Here is a 21,742-nt window from a genome sequence, read left to right on the forward strand (position 1 = left end):
GTTACTAATATTTGAATGCTAATTCCATTAGTAGTTATTGCAGTTTTATACTCCCACGCCATCTCGCTCGAAAACGGTCATTCTGTGTTATTGCTGGTTATTTTTGTACTCCCCTAGTCGCATGTGACTGTTGAATGCTGCAGGCATAACATACATGACTTGTTGACGTGCATAAATTAAAAGTTTTTTGCTTTTGATGCATATTTTTAGGTGGGTGAAATAATACAAAAAAAAAATTTTTATTATTCAACAAATTCAATCCACCTATATTTTATTAACAAATAAAAAGTTAAATAAGTACACAAACAGTTAAAATTAAACAAGTAACATAACATAACACAAAGGACTAGCATACTTTGAAGCTTGTGCATCTGAAAAATATTTTGTACGCATTGTAGTACACAGTGTTTAGCTCTTTAACTGTAAAATTTTTCGTTAAATTCTCTGCACAGCTCAACATCATTTTCTTTACTTACATTGCATACTTTCAGGCACTTCGATAAATGTCATTAAAGTTCTGAGAATTCCATTAATGTCGTTTTCTCACTACTTATTTCAAAAATTACACATACTTTTAGGCGTCAATCAATAATTAACACTTCTAATTATATTCAAAATATTTTGTTTTGATTATTTAATCGTTTTCTATTAAATTACATAGCATACTTTAAGGCATTTGACATGGGCGCTCAGAAAAAAATGTCGAGGAAGCTAATAAAAACAAGCTTTTATTCAAACTTGATTTTAAGAGAAAAAACAAGGAGGTCGTAGTTTGGTGGTAATGTGCTCCGTCTTTCAAACTGAAGGTCCTGGGTTCAAGCCACGGGCAAAGCGACAGAAAATTAAGAAAAAAGTTGTTGCAATTGAAAACGGTTTTTTTAAACGAGTTCACCCCCGACAATGGTTTGGCAAACACTCGCAATTTTATGTCTGCCATGAAAAGCTTGTCAGTGAAAACTCGTCTGCCTTGCAGTTGCCATTCGGAGTCAGCATAAAATATGTAGATCCCGTCCCGCCAATTTACTTTATAATTTCGCTTAATAATTACAAATTTTCAAGTTTTCTTTTTTAATTTCGGATCATCTTTTGGCTACCTTCCGCTTTTGTAGCCTACATTTAGGTGCAGCTAAATTTAGGGAAATTCAACTAAACCAAATGTTTAAAGACTTTAGCCAAAGGTAAAATTCACTACAACTAGCGCAGGTAGTATGCGTACACTCCTACAGCGCCTTAATGTATGCTAACGCTAAACCTAACAGCTGTACTAGGCAAACTAGGCAGGACATTCATGTAAGTAAGTTTCCTTATAGAATTAGCAGCTTGTAGGCTTATACATAGGTACATTAAATTTATATGAGCTGCTTCCGGGAGAGTAATAAGATGAATAATTGCGAATATTGAAGTAGTAAAGGTAGATGTGGGATACAAGTAGGCGTAGAGTATGTAAAAGAAGCTTACGAATGCTTTGCTGGCTTTATGTACTTTATGTGGCTTATGAGTGAGCACTCCATATGCTTCATATAATCTTGAGTAATGTTAATTATTCAAAAAACTTAAATCAAATTTCTTGCCTGCTATGTTATGGTTTCGCATAAGCCATTTTATTAAATCTGTTGAGAAAATGATAACAAATTTGATCTAGGCTAACATATTAGCTGTACCGAACATAATTGTCACTTATCTGATCAATAATACATTATTTATTATGTGACGGTGCAAACTAGTTAGAAAAAATAAAATAAAATTATAACTGCAAATTATTCCCAATAACGCTGTCAGATTGCTCAAACCCACACAAAATATTTACACTCCATACTTTCAAATGAATAAGAATTTGTTGACAGTTGTCAAACAAAACATAAAACCAAACACAAACAAACGCCTAAAAATTGTCTACAAATTAATAGCGTGCCTGCCGCTATTTAGCTTGACTTCGGTACATAAGTGGCATATAGGATGTGACACGTTCGGTTTCTGTCACAATTCGTTTGTGCCTTGATTAATGTTAATGCGATAAGACTGTGTTACTTGGTGTGTAAGGAATTTAATTAACTGTATATCATTTATAATTTATAATACATAAGAGCATAATTTTTGACGTGTTTGGAAAAACAAGAAAGCTGATGACAGCAGCAAAAATGTTAAATACAAAAAACGAAGAAGATTTCTTAATTAAAGTTATTTTATTCGCACTTTCAACTGTTGCATACCTTTTGGCATTAATGTTACCTAATTTCAATTACCCAATTATAAATTTTTTTTAAAAATTCCAGGCCGAGACATGAGCAAATTTTTGTTTTTTTTTTTAAGTTTTCGATTTGATTAATTTTCTAATAATTAAAAAAATATCGCAAACTTAATGCAGTTTAAAGAACTGCCACCCAAATTGCAAAAGAAAGTTTTCTTAACGAAAAAAGAGTGTAGCGAATATAGCAAAATAGTGTATGTTTTTACCACTTTCCGGTACAAATATCCCGAAAACCAGAACCATTTTGAAAATTCTGACACTGAATTCCAATTCAACGTAGCGAAGACCTTTAAAAATGCATTGGCTCGTTTCTAAGTCGGTATGTATTATTACTGATATTTCTCTATTATTAGAATGAAATTTTTATTACATACTTTTAGAGATTACCGGAGATTAAAAGTGTACGGCGTGTATTTTTATATTTGTATTGCATACTTTTTGGCTCTTTGGTTAACCGATATTTCCACTCTCAGCTTTAGACTGAGCAATACATTTTTTTTAATGGATTTACTGTTTTTTATTACAATATTTCTAATTTTCAACATAGTTGTTAAAGCTATAGTTCACTGTCAGGTGACATTCGCCATTTTTTGAATATAAACTTGGATGTTTCTGTGTAACTTGGGCTTCACTTTTTTCATTTCCAGTTCTTCTCTACGTTGTGTCTTCCTATCTGAGCTCAATTTGTTTTTTTTTTTTTTTTTTTGTAATTCAAAAGATTTTAGTATTCAGAAACCATATTCTTTCCAGCTCAACTGCTGGTTTCTCTGCTGGTTACCCGAGCACAGTCTTACAAGGTCTGCACTTAAGGCCTGGCTGTCACTTAATCTATTGACAGACTTATGGCGAACCATCAAAGGCTAGCGTGAGAAGATGTACGGTAAAGACTAATCACGCTAATCTGAGTATATCTAGTACGCTCTGGCAAAATTTGTGTTCGTCACGTTTATGCTGTGATCCGCAAACCAATACTTACACACATTTTTTGAAGTCATTCTAACTTTTCTGCTTTTAATACGTGTTGCCTACTTTTAGGTGTCAACGTTATAATTCATAAGTATTTAAGTCGCTTTATGAATAAATAAGTAACAGATTTCAAACAGCTTCACTAGACAAGTTTTTGACATCAATTTGCAATATTTTAATAAAGCTGAATACTTTTCGTTGCGTACTTTTAAACATAAACGTGTTATACTCCGAATTTTAAACTCTCTCATGTCCTACAGCAAATGTATTAAAGTCCAATAAAGCACATTGTAGCAACATCTTCAATTCTTGTTTACTCGTACCTTCCCCTTCTCGTTATGACTACCATTTAAAGCACTTAAAAAGTTCCTTCAATTAAGACACTGAAAAATCTTTCGTTTTTTACTTTTTCCGCTTACAAAGTAATGGCAAGTACTAATGATACACATCAGTTTATTGGATTTATTTACTACCACACTGACTACGAAATTGTGATACACAGACCCACAAAAGCTTTGCGCCCCTAAAAGCATGCTATGCGAAAACCTCAATACGCTTACCAACAAAAATAAACTGACGCCAACCAAAAAATAAAAAGAAAACCTTGCTTTAACTGCAAATGAGACCAACAGTTGTTTGTTTTTACTATTTTCGAAGAATTTTAATATACTTTCAGGTGTATTGTCTGTATTGTGATTTTGAATGTTGCTGCGTGTGTATGTGATAAGGCCTTCAAATTATACAGAACAACTTTCGCGTTTGCGTGCGAGTGAAGTGCGTTTTAAAGAAAAAAAAATACCATCAAGGGAAAATGAAAGTGAAAGGGTTAACAAGATCAAAGTGTTGACAGTGTATTTTAGGCGCACATAAAACTGACTACGTATACCACATTTACAAATACAAATTTAAAACAGTTACTTCTTGTTTATTTGGTGTTTGCTTGAGACCGGTTTAAGTTGAGCATACTTTTAGGTAATGCGTATTTGATTTTCTGCTACAATCACCACAAACTTACTTTGGTCAAGAGGTTGAAGGCTGCAGCCAGTTTAAAGCATGGAAGAGATGAAAGAGCAAGTGAAATCTTTTTGTGTGTGTTTTTTTTATGGTTTTTTCTGGCGAATAACAAACTCATTTTATATTTATATTAACTCTGCTTTCGTTATAAAGTAATGAATGGAAACTTTTTGTTGCATACTTTTCGGGCTTGCTAATTAAAATTTTGCATGATTTTAGCTACTTGAAAATTTATTAAATGCAATATAAAGCATTATTTGATCTAGGGTAAACAAATAAGAAATGAACTATATAATTTTGCACAGCCTAAAGGTATGCAGTGTAAAGCTGTAAGTTTTAACTTAAAATTTTTTGCATAAAAAATTAAAATAAATTTGAAGATCTATTGTTTTGCAAACCGACTGTGTTAAGCAGTAAGGCAATTATAAAAAAGTCTCAAGATATGCAGGGTATAAATAAATGTGGATTGCGTAAATTATTAAAAAATTATGCGTCACATGTAAGCTATTATTCTAATTGGTGCCACCCTGTATTCTAATCTTTTCTTAAATCGTTCTTATATATCGAGCCTTAACCGCCGAATTTGTGTAAGGGACAAAATATCGATTTTTTTTATTATCGAAGTCGATAGTGTTTGTCCTGATCTGTCATCTCCGAAAATTTCATAGTTCTATGTTTTACCGTTATAAAGTTATAGCAGAAAAAATTTTGGTGTAAATGCGCAATACACTTTGTTTATATTTTTCCATGACCGCACATTGTTACTTACATCAAAAATATCTAGTGTGCTTTGTTGCTGGCAGCAAAAAATATTTAATTCTAATAAACTAAATGCGCTTCACGGAGATAAGTTATATATAAAATAACATAATAAATAGTTCTTTGTGCGAATAATGGAAGCTTTTGAACCAGAGGTAATTATTTTGGCTGCAAGCAATAGGAAAAATAACACCTTTCTATTTAGGGCTTAGTAATAAATGAGTTTATCGTTGTTTTCTTTAGTTTGCAAAGATACATGCTCTCGTCCCCTATAGTGAAAGTGAGTCCAATATTTCCATTGATGATGAAACGTGTGTTGGTAATAGGGGCTTTAAAAAATCAAAAGTTATCCGAAAAAACCGCAAAACAAGAGTCGGAAATCCACTGGCGTTAAACCGAACCCCTGTTTGAATAAAAATTGTGGAAACTCATCTGCGGACAAATTTACGGAATCAGTTCGTGTGGCAATAAACGAGCACTTCTGGGGTATGGAGAATAAAATAAGGCAGCGGGACTGGATACTTTCATGTACGACACGTAAGTGTATTAAAAGAAGAAAATCCGAAAGTACTAAAAGGAAGTGGAGTTTTGAGTACACAATAAGTTTTAGTAATATAAAGGCAAAAGTATGCCAAAGGTTTTTGCTTCACACTCTCAATGTATCTCAAAACATGCAATCTATACTAGAAATAATGCACAGTGTCTACAAACAACCAAAGAAGCTAACAAAAAATTAAAATCACACAATAAGTCTGATGAAAATAAAGTAGCACTTTTGAAATCTTTTATTACCCAGTTGCCTGCTGTACCTTCACATTACTGTCGTAATAAAAGCAGTAAACTTTATTTACCTACAGAATTCCAAAACATATCAACTCTGTATAAGTATTATTTAAGTCATTTAAGTCACATTAATAAGGAATCATCTAAGTTATCTTTAAGGGTGTTTAGAAAAACTTTTAATACCGACTTTCACATTGGCTTCCATATGGCCAAAAAAGATAAATGTGCTTTATGTGAAAAATTTAAGAACTCTGACAGTGAAACTCAGATTCTTTTAAGGCAAACTGAAGAATTCCAAAAGTGTAAATTTGTTTTACTCGAGAAAATACGCCTACTACAATGAAAGCATTTATGAAAGTGTTACAAGAAATGGTTATTGCTTTTTGTGGGGCGAAAAGGACGGAAAACGGGGATGTAATGAGACAGGCACTGTAATTTTTAAGTACTTAAAACTCCTTGATAAAAAAGGAACGTATACCTTTATTAGCCTTTACTGTGACAGTTGTGCAGGACAAAATCGAACCAGAGCTATGCTTGCTATGTTCGCTTTTTTTTTAATCCTGTACAAATATAAAAACCCTAAAAATAACCTTTCTGTTACCCGGCCATACCATGATGCCAGTCGACTCTATTCATAGTACGATAGGGTCATTTACGCGCCAAAGAAATATTTGGGCTCCCAGCGAATGGTATACCGTTATTTCCAATGCGAGAACTAACCAAAAAAATTACGAGTGTATAATAATGGAATATTCCGATTTCAAAGACTGGAAAAACTTTGCGCGTACTATGTTCCCTACCTCAACCAAAATAGAATTTAACTCTCTTCGATCTGCTATGTTCCAAAAGGATTCCTCTCTTATGACTTTAAAGCATGGATACTGCAATAACTCACAGATAAAAGAATACAATCTAGCTTCAATGCGTCAATCCAAACGCAATATTACCATTAGAAACGAAGGACCCCTTTCTCTGTATGATAAGCCCTTGAAAATTTCTTTAAAAAAGTTTAACGATTTAAAAAACTTTGCGAAAAAGGCGCTATACCAAAACAGTTTCACAATGAGTTTTTAAATATGCAACAAAGCGCAACAATTACAGTTGAGTTACCTGAAACTGACGAGGAAGATACATTTTAGGTTTTAAATAACAAATAATAATAAGTTAATTTGTGAATTTCGGATTTTTGGTTTAATTTTGGCTAGCAATTGTTATTTACGGTCCCTGATATGCTTAAATTACGTTTAATGAACTATTCTTAATTTTATAAAATATACTGTAACGTTTTTTGAATGAAATAAAAGTTTATATGTAAAAAAACTTTATGATTATTTTGATGTAAGTAACATAACATTTCAGCAGCAGGTGGTGAGTGTGCCAGCGAAATTGATGTAAGTAACAAAAAACACAACTACGACTTATTTTAGCTACTGAAATTGATTGCGTACTTAGAGCACAACTAGGGCCGTGTACAAAATTTAGTTCAAATTCTTTGCTTATTAACAGAGATAATTAAAAAAAACCTCCCCCTGTATAATTTGTTATTTGTCCCTCACACCAATTTGGCGGTAAAGGCTCGATATGTAAGTTATGCAGGTCCTTATGGTCCTTGCTTTTCTTAAATAAATAACACAACACAACACTTTATTTTAATACACTTTAACACTTTATTTAAAATAACTTTAAATATTTAGCAACTAATTAGTTGACCGTGCAACTTCTCTGATTAAACTGAATTACCCTCGAAAGGCAATGATGCCTCCTTAAATACCTTTCCTAATGCCATTCTGCTGCTGCCGTTATCATATGTAAAAACGGTCGCACATTCAGTTGTTGTTGCTAGCGCATGTGATGCTATGATAAGTGCAAGTTGCTAGGTAAGTGCAAGCAGCGACGTCGCGCGATCAGTTTTAACGCTTCTCTTTATGCCTGCCTACGACCATCACGTTGCTATGGTAAGCAAGCGCAAGCAGTGACATTGTGCAGTGCGTTGCTGGGCTGGATATTAAACCTGCCGTTGCTATGATAGAACCACGCGCGATTACTTGTTCTATCGTTGGGTTGCATACCAAGCCTGTGCATATGATGTTGCTATGCTGTGATCGTATGCAGTGGGTTGTTATGCTGTTGGCTTGCACATGATGTTACTATGGTAGCGTCACGTATTGCTTTTGTGCGATTAGTTGCGCTGTTGTTGGGCAAGCTCTGTTAGGCAAGCAATGGGCATTTGAGTTGGATTGTTGTTAGGCAAGCGATGATCATTTGTTGGTTTGTTTTGCTCTGCATCAATTGACCTTGCCATTTGACTTGGTTGCTAACTAGTTGTTTGAGGCTACGTAGAGAAGCTAGGCATATTGTTGACTTAGCAGAGATGTGCAATAGGCATCATAACTTAACTTGTATAAGCTTTAAGCTTATATTTCTTTACAATAGCATTTCAATCTTTCCCTTCGCCAGCAAACGAATCACTTGTTCTTATATGTTAAACTTACTTGCTTAATTGGCCCTTAACCGTTTAAACGATTATGACCATCCAACAAGGCGTGCCAGGCGCTACTTCAGGGATGGGCCTGTTTTCGGATCCTAATCAGTTTCAGTGCCAGCGAGTACTAGGTGAGACGTTTGTGTTTTTTGGGGTGTTAGGGGAGTAAAAAAATACATTGGAAATATTGTATGCTTCGTCTCAAACGATATTCATCGCAAGAAGGTTGCGGAAACACTAAAAAAACATACATTTTTTGGCAAGAAATACGAAAAACGGAATAACCTCAGACTGAACTCGACTTTATGTTAAGCAGCGCATTATTGACATTCATTTCGCCTTCACATACATTTAATTATATGCAAGCCGATTAGTTTTGCAATATATACATAAAAGTATTTAAAAAAGTATTTTTAAAAACGTACTAATACACGTTTCGTATACAATCGTGGGAAACGAAACCCTTTTCCGACTTGTTGGCAGTGTTTCCGGGAGCCTAGAAAGAAATGTATCAGTTTACAAATAAAACAAGTAAGGAAGGCTAAGTTCGGGTGTAACCGAACATTACATACTCAGCTGAGAGCTTTGGAGACAAAATAAGGGAAAATCACCATTTATAAATGAACCTAGGGTAACCCTGGAATGTGTTTGTATGACATGTGTATCAAATGAAAGGTGTTAATGATTACTTAAAACGTAGTGGGCCTTAGTTCTATAGGTGGACGCCTTTTCGAGATATCGGAATAAGGGTGGACCAGGGGTGACTCTAGAATGTGTTTGTACGATATGGGTATCAAATTAAAAGTATTAATGAGGGTTTTAAAAGGGAGTAGCCCTTAGTTGAAGGCGTTTTCGAGATATCGACCAAAATGGGGACCAGGGTGACCCAGAACATCTTCTGTCGGGTACCGCTAATTTATTTATATATGTCATACCACGAACAGTATTCCTGCCAAGATTCCAAGGGCTTTTGATTTCGCCCTGTAGAACTTTTTCATTTTCTTCTACTTAATATGGTAGGTGTCACACCCATTTTACAAAGTTTTTTCTAAAGTTATATTTTGCGTCAATAAACCAATCCAATTACCATGTTTCATCTCTTTTTCGTATTTGGTATAGAATTATGGCATTTTTTTCATTTTTCGTAATTTTCTATATCGGAAAAGTGGGCGTGTTCATAGTCGGATTTCGGCCATATTTTATACCAAGATAAGGTGACTTCATATAAGTACGTGAACTAAGTTTAGTTAAGACATATCGTTTTTTGCGCAAGTTATCGTGTTAACGGCCGAGCGGAAGGACAGACGGTCGACTGTGTATAAAAACTGGGCGTGGCTTCAACCGATTTCGCCCATTTTCACAGAAAACAGTTATCGTCATAGAATCTATGTCCCTACCAAATTTCACAAGGATTGGTAAATTTTTGTTCAACTTATGGCATTAAAAGCATTCTAGACGAATTAAATGAAAAAGGGCGGCGTTACGCCCATTTTGAAATTTTCTTTTATCTTTGTATTTTGTTGCACCATATCATTACTGGAGTCGAATGTTGACATAATTTACTTTTATACTGTAAAGATATTAAATTTTTTGTTAAAATTTGACTTTAAAAATATTTTTTTTTTAAATTGGGCGTGTTCGTCATCCGATTTTGGTGATTTTTATTTAGCACAGATATAGTAATAGGAGTAACGGGCCTACCAAATTTTATCATGCTATCTTCAACGACTGCCAAATTACAGCTTGCAAAACTTTTAAATTACCTTCTTTTAAAAGTGGGCGGTGCCACGCCCATTGTCCCAAATTTTTCTAATTTTCTATTTTGCGTCATGAGGTCAACGCACCTACCAAGTTTCATCGCTTTATCCGTCTTTGGTAATGAATTATCGCACTTTTTCGATTTTTCGAAATTTTCAATATGGAAAAAGTGGGCGTGTTTGTAGTCCGATTTCGTTCATTTTAAATAGCGATCTGAAATGAGTGCCCAGAAACCTACATTCCAAATTTCATCAAGATACCTCAAAATTTACTTAAGTTATCGTGTTTACAGGCGGTCGGACGGACAGACGGACGGACGGACGGGCGGACATGGCTAAATGAATGTCTTTTTTCACCCAGATAATTTTGATATATAGAAGTCTATATCTATCTCGATTAGTTTATGTCGTTACGGATTACCGTTATGCGAACAAAGTTAATATACTCTGCGAGCTCTGCTCAGCTGAGTATAAAAAGGTACCAATCGCATAAACAACGACTAATTTTACCAGTTTTATTATAAACATAACTGCTTTCATTCAAATTTCTTCAGCTCACATACATATATCGTTAAATCTACACTGTAAAAATTGTTGGAGCATGTGTTGCATGTGTGTTTAATTTACGGCGACCATTTTTCTAATTTTAAAACTTGCTTTGCTTATGATTTGAATCATAAAGGAACTTTTAAAATTACAACTGAAAATTCAATTCGAGTTGTGAATCACAAAAGCGACATTACATATTTGTGGCCTTTAGTGCGAGCGTAGCCGCCGGTAAAGGCTAGTTTATCCTAAAACGTTTAATAATTTGAACATAATAAGAGCGGTGTCAGCTCTATTTTCCACAAATACTCTCTCTTTATCAATCTTATGTGTGTTTGTATATTATTCTCTTCCTGTGTTCTTCGCCCCACATACCTGTACTTGATCGTCCCTCACCTAGCACTTAAATGTGCAGAGCGTGCCCGTATGAGCAAAAGGCTCATACGAGCCGTTTTGCCCATCGCTGTGCTACTTCTCTTAATTAACTGGCACCAATAGGTCACACCAAGGGAATTTAAATCGTTTTTCACCTGGTCCTTTCAGCTAAGTGTGGACCGAACTCTTCCTCTGCTTACATAGCTATGAATACAACCGATTTAAATAACCCCAAGGAAGCAAATACGTGTCAGCATCAACTATAATACGTGCGCCTAAAAGTATGCAACATTTTATATACATACATATATATACAAGAGGACTTTTAAAATAAGTGGTACTACTTATGACAAGAACTCAAAACGCTTTTTCGGAACAGCGGTGTAACGCCTGTAGTCACATTTGTAATTCTTCTTCGCTAAAGTGACATGTGATTTCCACTAAGGGCTTTTAAATATGTGATATTACTATTCCGGTTATTTAAGGCGGTAACTACCTTACTCGCAACAATGAAGACTTGTCACAACAACCAAACATCCCACCCCAAATGTATGCTACTTATACAAAAATCGTTGATGTTAATAATTATTACACTGAATAATTGCGTAATATTAATTTAATCTCAATTTTCATTTATCCGCTTGACATAACTTTATAAGGTCAAACATGTCAATGAAACGCCTAAAAGTATTCTGTCAATGAAAATGCTATTTAATTAAAATATGTAAATCCCAATTTTAATTACATTAACCGTCTGTTATGAAAATGTGTATAAAAGTACATAATTTATTGTGCTAATCTCATATTACGTTGAACTGTGCCATGCTCATGGCATTGTTAGCCTTTAAGTATGCAACATGTAATTATTTATTAAATATATGTCATGAAGATTTCAATGAAACTTTATATACATATATACTACGCTAAACATATAATGAAACATCAAAAAAGTGTATTAAATAACACGAAGCTCAAAATTTACATATTTCATGAACAGCAGCCTTGAAGTATGCACTTAAATGGAATGATATATATTTGAAAATAAAGTATAACAAATTTAATATGTGCGTTTAAATATGTTCACTATTAATTTCCTACAAATTTCTCAGCTAACTAGATCTTTAAATGAAAATATGCACAAAATGGCCTAAAAGTATAATATATAATTGGTTTTTGAAAAGCAATTTATTCACAAGTTTAATTTATCACTGCCACATTTTCTTATGTTTACCTCAGCCTATAAGCAATGAACAATCTTTGAAATAATCACCTAAATTGCCTAAACGTATGCACAAAATTTTGACGGAACAATTTTTGTCTAAAAGTAGGCAAAAAAAATAATTTTGATATTCACTTAGTAGACATGGTTTTACACACCACACAAATTAACTCTTGCTTGGCTTTGTGTAATTTATTAAAATTGATGCTCGGTTTGCCTAAAAGTGTGCAATAAAACTTGTTAGATAAATTATTGAACCAAAAAGTTTTTAATCAACATTGTCACATGCCTTAACTTAGCATAGACTTGACTTGACTTGGCGTAAACTTGGCAACTTAGCCACGATTATACTCCACTTGGCGCATAAAACCTGGCACCATAATAAGCGTTGAAATTTATTTTTAAATAAATGTCAATTTGTATGACAAAATGTCAAAATGAAATGGAAACAAACAAATGGCATCTCAAAATGTAAACGTCACTCAGAACTTACATAGAAAATCAAAATTCAACAGACTTCTAAGTCAAGTAAAGTGTTGCTAAGTTTTGAGTAATCAGTAACATGCAATGTTCATTTAACAGAACTGTAAGTGACAGTTCTCAAGCCAAGTCAAGTCTATGCTAAGTATCAGTAATGGGCCCTTTAGTTGCGTTATAAGTATGCTTAACGAGTTATTGGGGTCATCTGAGTTAGTTGGAAAATTTTGGCTCGATCACCGAAGGTATGTTATGAACTTTGGTATGGGCCATAGAAAATAAGGTGAACACTTTTTATTATTATTTTGCTATAAATTGTAAACAGCTCGTTTGAAATTGAGATTTTATGGACATGAATGTATTTAAAGACCTTAAGCGCCGAATGTATGCAATATTGGGGAGTATTATCGATGTTGATGGTCCTTTGCCAGATATATTTGTTCCAAACGCTTGTTTGAATTTTTCATAAGAAAAGTGCGCTCGTCAAATTAGTTAGTAATCATAATACAAAAAAAAAAAACACATTCTATGCCAAAAACATTTGTAATGAAAAGGGTTCAAGCTTCTATCTAGCATAAAGAGTCTAACGCAATGTTTTTCATTACTGGAAGTTTTTATTTTCAAAAATATCTGCTCCTTTAAGTATGCATCATTTTTTCTATAATTTTTGTCAAATGGTCCGTTATCTGAGCAGATGATTCAAAAGGAGCATCCAGCGCTTTACATTTTCATTAAACAATTTTTTTTTTTTAAACAATGCGCCTCATCCGAAAAGATTTCGTTTCTAATTGAAAAACTTGTTTCTAAATTTTTAATGCGACTTTTTCCGGGATTTGAGCACAGGATCTTCGGTGTGGTAGGCGGAACTGCTACCTCCATACCATGGCGGCAGTATATTCACATATTCATAAAGACTAAGAATAAATGATGACATGTTTTGAGTAATGTAGTGACTTGCCTCCATATGAGGGTCAACGCTGACTCCTTTTTAGAAACACCAGTATCGCCCGAAAGTATGCATTGAAAACAGTACAGTTTTGTGAGGGCCATGCGGTATGCCCTTTTCAATGCGCTTGTTCAAGAAATGCCTTGAAAAAGAGCTGAGCTCCTCGCTTCAAGCATTTCTGATATTTATAATGGCCTGGAAAATGCGACTTACCATTTCAAAGTTAGTATTTTAGTATTTTTAGTATTTATTTACTTACTCTTATAAAGTTACATTTCTAACACACTAATGACAAATATAAGGCTCTAACAAGACGTGCACTGGCAGCATAATTGATTCTACAAAATCCCACAGAAGAAATAGCTTGATTCCTTAAGCATATATGCGGAATAGCAAGGAGTATGCATTCAAGTAAGAAGGGACAATCAACAGCTCCGCGTATTAAATTAAAGGCAAAAGTGCGGGAGAGAAAAGTTCTACTGCAATTCAAAGCCTTAAGGTTAATAAGCAAACATCTCGCTTCATAGGACGGAATGGGACATTAAAATGAAAGGGATGGAGAGCATTGTAAATAATAACTTTTTTAAATCTTTCTAAACGATAAATATGGCAGGTATAATATGGACGCCAAACAAAGACGGCATATTCTAATTTCAAAGTGATTTCAAAGTATACGGATCTGTGAAATCAGAACTGAAGCGAAGCACAAAGCCCATCTTAGAGTAGGCCTTGGCTATTATATAATTTATGTGTCTTTGGAAAATGAAGTTGGAATCAAACAACACTGCAAAATCAGTAACTTTGGAAACAATGCTTAGCTGCGAATTGCCAATATGAAAGGGAGTAGGGATGGGTAACGAATTTTGGGGATTCCGATTATTATACACCTTCTGCTAACGATCGAATCGCTGAACTGTCGAACAAATAACTCCAATATTCAGTATTGCAAAATGGTCTTTATTTAGACTACTTTGGGAGTAGTACTTCACAATCATAATTATACTTCATTAATAGCGTGCTTAAATCAAACTGATTGACTATCGTTTGCACCGGGCTGCTTTTATACTCTCAGTTAGCCTCGTTCACGTGCCTTCTGGAACAGTTGTATCTCATACTTAATTATTTAGCTATATACATGTATATCTGTAGTTTATGTTTTTCTTCTAGCTATATGCGTGTATGTGTGAGTGACAGCTTCTGCTCTTATCTGCTGACTACATATGTGTATGTGAAATAATCTATTCGTTTCGAGCCGCTCATTATGTGTGTGGAATATTCTTCGTTGCTTTGTACATACGTGTGGCTGCTTGCTTTAATATTTACATGGACATAAGTATGGCTGCTTGCTTTTTTGTTGTTGTGATTATTTATTAACATCATAGTGATGCTAATATTCGCCACAATATTAAAAGCTAGTTTCTTTTTCCGATATTTTAGAGATCGGTCTCTAATTAGCTATGTTGTTAATTTTTAAAAATAGAAGTGATGAACGCTATTTTCCAAGCATCAATTAACTTCCCTTGTTCAAGATATTTATTTAAAAGTAACCTTAGAGGGTAGCCAAGAGTAGAACATTTTTTAAAAAGATGAGACGACAAGCCATCCACGTCAGTCTGTAAACACATTTTTATTTGCCGAATGGCAATTTCAACGTCATCCATAGTAAGCTCTCAAGCGCCGAAGTTTATAGGAAACACCGCAGGTAGAACCCTATCGTTAATAACTTCATAGTACGAATCTGAATCGAAATTCGAGCTGAAGAAATTCGCAAGCAGATTTACAGTTTACCGTTTTCCTTTTATAAAAAAAACTTGAAACTCCTGCCGGTAAGACTCTGATCTATAGTTAAAAAATAAAGCCTAAAAGCATACAAAAGAGAGCCACAGTTTGCGTTCGTACTTTTTTAATTTAGGAATTCCTATACACATGAAGCTCAAGCTTTAACAAAAAAAAAAAAAAAACCAAATTTAAGCGCCTAAAAGTACGCTATGAGCTTATATTACATTGCCGTGGTGTGATGGTAGCGTGTTCCGCTTACCACACCGACGATCCTGGCTTCACGTCTCGGGCAAAGCAACATAGACATTTTAGAAACAATTTTTTTCAATTAGAACTTTTTCTAAGCGGGTCGCCCCTCGGCAGTGTTTGGCAAGCACTTAAATGTATTTCTGCCATGAAAACCTCTTAGTGAAAACTCATCTGCCTTGCAGATGCCGTTCGGAGTCGGCATCAAGCAAGTAGGTCCCGTCCCGCCAATTTGTAGGAACAATTAAAAAGGAGCACGACGCAAATCAGACGGGAAGCTCGCCCTAAAATATCTTCCGAGGTTATTATTTTATTCAAACTGCAAAATAAAAACATGTTATTTAAGTCTTACAAAAGTATGTAACAGAGTTGCGTAATACAAACTTTGGATTCCTCTTTGAGAGAGCCTAAAAGTATGTTTCTCAAGAAGTTTTTGTCAAAGATTGGGCCATACAATTGTTGGAAATTGGAGATATAAAAAATATTGGGTGCTACACTTGTGATACTCTACCACTATCACAAAATATTTGCTAACAAAAGTATTTTTAAACTTTCGGCGCCAAAAAGTATGCAACATAAAACTTTTGGTAAAATTTGCAGTAAAAGCACAAATTTCATAATTTAAGGTTAAATAAAAACCTAAAGTAATCTATGCCTTAAACAATATTTACTTATTTTAGTGCTTTTTCTGAATAAATTATGACATCAATATTTGCTAATATACTTTTTCTCCACTTTCCGCTCTCATTTCAGCGCCATAGCATCATTCACTAAATTTAATAATTTAATTACGGTATGTATTGTGCGATTTCCTACAAACATGTGTACGTATATTAAGATGAAAGTAAGTTGATAAAACAACATTTAGGAGTACATACGCTTGAAATGCGCCATAAAATATGCTATAAAAATTACGACTAACTTTTTATGGGTAAATGATGTAGTGTCCACAAAATGATACGTTGGTCATCAAAAAATGCCAACCCAGCAACAAAGAAAATAAATGAATTAAGAAGAAAAACAAGAAGAAGTAAACAAAAGAAAGTAACTTCAGAAAGGTGTGATCAAGTAATAAAAAAACTGCCAACATGCACAAGTTTCACATAAAAATGTATTAACTATCTCTGCACTTCACAGATTCGCATTGTCTCATTTTTGATAAATAATATTTTATTATTTTTTCTTGTTTCGTATTTTTTTTTTGTACAAAAACAAACAAGCATCGCTCATTATGTTATTTTTATACTTCTGTGTCTGCATTGTCATGCTTTAACTCGAATTGATTTTGATAATACACATACAAGTAGCATACTTTCAGGCGCACAAATGATATCAACACAGTTGCTTTATTTTCACTTTTGTATTTATTCAATTTGCTGCTTGCTTGCATTTGCTTTTCCTCCCTTCTAACATAGAAATATACAATCAGAAAATGGCAAAACTCAATCAATAGATTGAATGTGGCAGCATTTTTGGCGCTTGGGGCAATGCACTCACTTAAGATACATACTTGGTGTGTATAAATGTTTGTATTTGATATCATGTATCAAATTTGGGCAGTAATTGGAAGAAATATATTTACCTTGTGTATTTCGAAGCATTGAGAATTAAATATGAAAATATAAGCAACATTTTTTCTTACTTTTATTTGTTTTGGTAAGGCTAAGATATAACGATATATATTTTGTTTTTTTGCAGGTAAGGATGGAAAATGTCTAATTAACCATAACTGCTGCCGTGTGTTCGTGGACTAAAGAACACCCCATTTGGAACTGTCGCCCACCCCGGGAGCGCTTTCGCATAACTTCAGCGAGGCGTTCCAAAATTCTCATTTTCTAAGAGTCTCCTGTTTTTTTTTTTCAGTGCATGGTTTTTACAAAGTTACTGATTTGTTGTCACTCTACTGGGCCGTCTCTTTCCACGGCCAGTTATCGGTTCTAGTTCCATCGCCAGCATTTGTATAGTGTGTTTTTAGCATCTATCTCCCAGCAGATCATTGCAGCGGGACTGCGTCATACTCTCCTACTCCGGGAAGATATCGAACCCAATCCGGAACCTGCACCTGACCTCGGTCCAGAGAAATAGTTTTGCTGCGTATGCCGGAAAATAATCTTTTAGGGACGGTCAGAGTATTGTCAGTGTGTCACGTGCGGACTTCCGTTAGAGGACACTGATGACAATTTGTAATTGAATGGGGCGAAGCTGCAAAAACCACAGCAACAGCATGATCCTCGTCTGCAAGGCCTTAGTAACACTTACGATCTACGGTCTTTTTTATCCTATGCAAATATTTTTGGAAGAAACCGTGCCCGGATAGCATTTTAGTTACGTAGTAGTTTACCTCGCCAAAGCTTCTGATGCTCCATGCTTCAACATATCTTATAAGTTTCGTCGTCCATCTAACTCGGTGCTCGTTTTCGCACCGTTCTTGCCACAACCTGAACGTTTCATCCCCGCTATTTTTCTTATCGACTTTCATGTGCTTTAGGTCCGTCTGCTGTTTTGTTTCCTATAACCTTGTTGTTTCTAGCGCCAATCGGTCGATGTGGATTGTTCCGCTAATCACTTGTACGGCAGATGCTGATACAGTGCGATAAGCTGAGGCTACTCTCAGAGCTGCTGTTCGCCGTATAGATGTTACCAGCTTACAAGGATTCCTCTTACGAAGTGTGTTTGTCCACACTTCGAAACCGTACAGTATCGTGGATAAGGTGAGGAACGCATCAGCAGTTTCCTTTTGCTTTCTGTTGGTCCTCTGATGTTTGCCCTGGTGTTGTTGTATTAACGATAAAGACAATTCCCAAAAATTCCCGGTACGTTCCGGTAACCAAGCACCATTAAGCTAAAATTCCGACCATCTTGGTAACGATCAACACGACCACATTAAAGCTTCTAGGCCATTCCGCGCGAGTCTGCCATTCCTTAGTGAGTATCAAGACTAGATTTAACTTTATGCGTGTTTCTTCTATGTTGAGGCTGTAATGATTGCAACAGTATCGTATAAGAATGAATCATAAGATATTTCAAGCTAAAAAATTGCTTCGTCATTAATTCGAAGAGGAGCTTCTCAATCCTGAGAGAGGTGTTGGTTTTGCACAACTTCATTTGGCTTAGCCATACAACTTTTCATTTCGCGACATCAAATGTTGCATCAATTCCCTTATCCTATTTTCTTCAGGATCGGTCTTATGGTAAAGATTTAGACGATAGTAGGCATATACATACAATATGAAGACACACTGATAAGACCGAACCACAATATGGGACCTAGAACTTCGCATACGATATTAAAAATACTGATAACGCGATATTTGGTGGGGTCGTCATTACAGTTATTGAAGAAATTCGCCCAATATACGTTGAGTCTTCTGGTAGAAATTTTGCGCTGCCAACAACCAGAGCCTAGAACTTATTAAATATACGCGTTGTGGTCTTCCTTTTGTTATGTCTTTCTAGTAGCCTCATCACCATCTTCAAGCCACTATACAACTTACTATTAACGGTCATTGCACTTAGATTTTTGTTCTTGTGCGGTAGCTAAGCTACGGCCCTTAGTTTTAACTTTAACTTGCAATATTTATTAGTAGCGCGTCCCAAACTCGGCACAGCAAATGGTTTCGGGATCGGCGAATGCCATTTCCAAATTTATTAAACGAGCTGCTGGCCCCAAAATTGACAACAGCTTGTAGCTCTCGGTGGGTAGAAGGTGCATACATCAGTGAGAATTCAAAACCGGGCCGCTCCACCTCTTAACGACTTGGCTTAATGACAGGAAGGTCGGAAGGAAGATTGCTTGGGGTCACATTGCACGCTATTATTCTCCAGATTGCGCTACTTACTGTAAATAAAAAACTCAAATCGATAGCTGGCTCAAACTGCCCAAACTAAAGTGCATTATTTGAAGATTGAAGACTCGGAGGAGATAAAGACCGATCTAAACTTGTACATTTGTCGTTGAAATCAGCATGAGCTTCATTTTTTTATGCCGATTCCGAACGGGCATATTCTGAAGCTTTTCCTGGCGGAAATTTTTTGAGAGTAGAGTTTCAGACTGGCGTGTCACCGATCTTGATGGGATCAGTAGCTCGATGATCGACCGACGACTTTCACTTACCCCTGCACATTCCATCTCCCGACCTTCCTTCAAGATGCTGACTCCATTTAAAGGTAAGACTATTTATAGGGTTGCATGGTGAGTCGAATACATTCCGACCGGGACATTTACGTCTTGTTAACGACGTGGCAGACAAATTCCAACACGACAAGAGTGGGCGTCACCCTAGCGTTTGCTAAGCTGAATCGAAACCTGTCCACTAGCAGATATCAGTCTAACAGTTGCCATGGATATCCTTATGCCCGAGCACCCAGGTAATTTTTATCAAAAAATAGTAAGACGCACCGTAAGATTGAGCAATTCCTCAAAGCTCTCGACCTCACAGTGGCAGAGCGTAGCTGTTTGATAGCCGCCTGACTAAGTGAGTAGATGTTAAATGCTCTAACAGCTACAGCGGGCGATAGCATATCATACGCATCTTTATAGCGGCGACCCCCGCCTGGCATACGCTGCAGTGTGGGGCAACCTGAATTTCCGGCTAATACTGATCTCATGGCAGAATACTTCACCTCCAACCATCGCGGTACAGATCCAGCAAAGCGTATGGTGCCTGTCGCTTTGTACCATGGGCCCGGCTTATACCAAACATCGCCAATAGCCGCACTGCTTCAACCCTTTCGATCATGTAGGAAGTTTCTAGTGCTCTTCACCAGACCACAACGACTGACAGGAGAATCGGCTTGATTATAATCTCAGACAACCAATGAACCACCTTTGATGAGTATCCAGAGTGTGCCGATTGCCCCCTAACAGCAGTAAAAATCAACCTACGCCTTTCTAGCCCTATTCTTCACTATAAGCTTCCACGACAACTTGCTGTGAAAAATAATCCCAAGAAACTTAAACTGTCAAACAAAATCAGGTGAACACTCCCAATGGAGGGTGGTCTTAATAGGGCTGACTACATTCACGACGTCATATTATTTTTACACATGTTGTTATGAGCGTCGTTAATTTCGGCGCTACAGAGCAGCCCGACAATCAATCACGAAAGCCGTTGTAGCCAGATTAAACCTAATTCTATTTTTGGGGAGCGACAGTGAGTGGCGTCCTTTTTATTTTGTCAATAAAAACTAAAATATAAGTAAATAACAGATAATAAAAGCCTAAAATCATTCTTTTGGACATTTTTTAAACATAATTAATATTTTTCTCTAAATTCGCTACTGTTTGCTGTAATTTATATTAGTGGCTGCCGCTTTCAAAGTAATCTCTATTAACCTTCTTTACCAGCTATGCCATAGCGGCCTCAAAAATCAATCACTATATTCGTCAATTGGTTTGCCAAAAATAACCCCTCAGAAACAAAAACGTCATACACACCCGGCGGTTAATTTTTTTCCATTCGCGTTTTGCGCATCCTACTACAACTTTCGTATTGCTCAAAAATACCAGGCACGCAGAACTACAAAAGCAGATGCTCAATAATGCGTGTGTGTTGCTTCCTCTCACTAAAACCGGAAGTGTATACTTTTAGGCTGCTGTCATACGGCCCTTGTGAAACTTAATTTTTGCAACGGAAGTGGATCCCTGTGAGCATACACAGCAGCCTAAAAGTATGCATTTCCTGTTTAGCGAGTTAGAGGAAGCAACACACGTTTACACACACCCACACGTATTAGTGAGAAGCATCTGCTTTTGTAGTTCTGCGTGCCTGGTATTTTTGAGCAATACGAAAGTTGTAGGATGCGCAAAACGTGAATGGAAAAAATTTGCCGCCAGGGATGTATGACGTTTTTGTTCTGTGAGGGGTTATATTTGGCAAACCCATTAATGAATACAGATAGTGAGTGATTTTTGAGGCCGCTATGGGATAGTTGGTATGCATATATAAATGCTGATATTCTGAGTTCAATTTCCAGGCAGGAAGAGTCGCCTTCTATAGGGGATCAAAAAATCGTTGGACAACACTACACATTATGATGGATCCTTCTTTTGCAGAAGTTCAATATAATTATAGTGACCAGGAGATAAAATAGGGCTTAAGGGGCGAAAGTTGTCATAGACGTAGATCGAGCCCTTAAGGCCATC

The 21,742-nt window shown here is 35.8% G+C and overlaps 1 protein-coding gene across 2 annotated transcripts in view; it reads left to right on the top strand.

Annotated features, from left to right (window-relative positions):
• The window catches only part of norpA (no receptor potential A), a 268,904-nt gene that overhangs the window by 39,566 nt on the left and 207,596 nt on the right, over positions 1–21,742 (top strand). For both annotated transcript variants that reach the window (XM_067780408.1, XM_067780409.1), the window contains exon 3: positions 16,351–16,390. The gene's annotated coding sequence lies outside the window, so the exon portion shown is untranslated. The remainder of the gene's footprint in view (positions 1–16,350; positions 16,391–21,742) is intronic.

The sequence above is a fragment of the Eurosta solidaginis genome, chromosome 4, assembly GCF_040869045.1.
Source record: "Eurosta solidaginis isolate ZX-2024a chromosome 4, ASM4086904v1, whole genome shotgun sequence".
Lineage (NCBI taxonomy): Eukaryota > Metazoa > Arthropoda > Insecta > Diptera > Tephritidae > Eurosta > Eurosta solidaginis.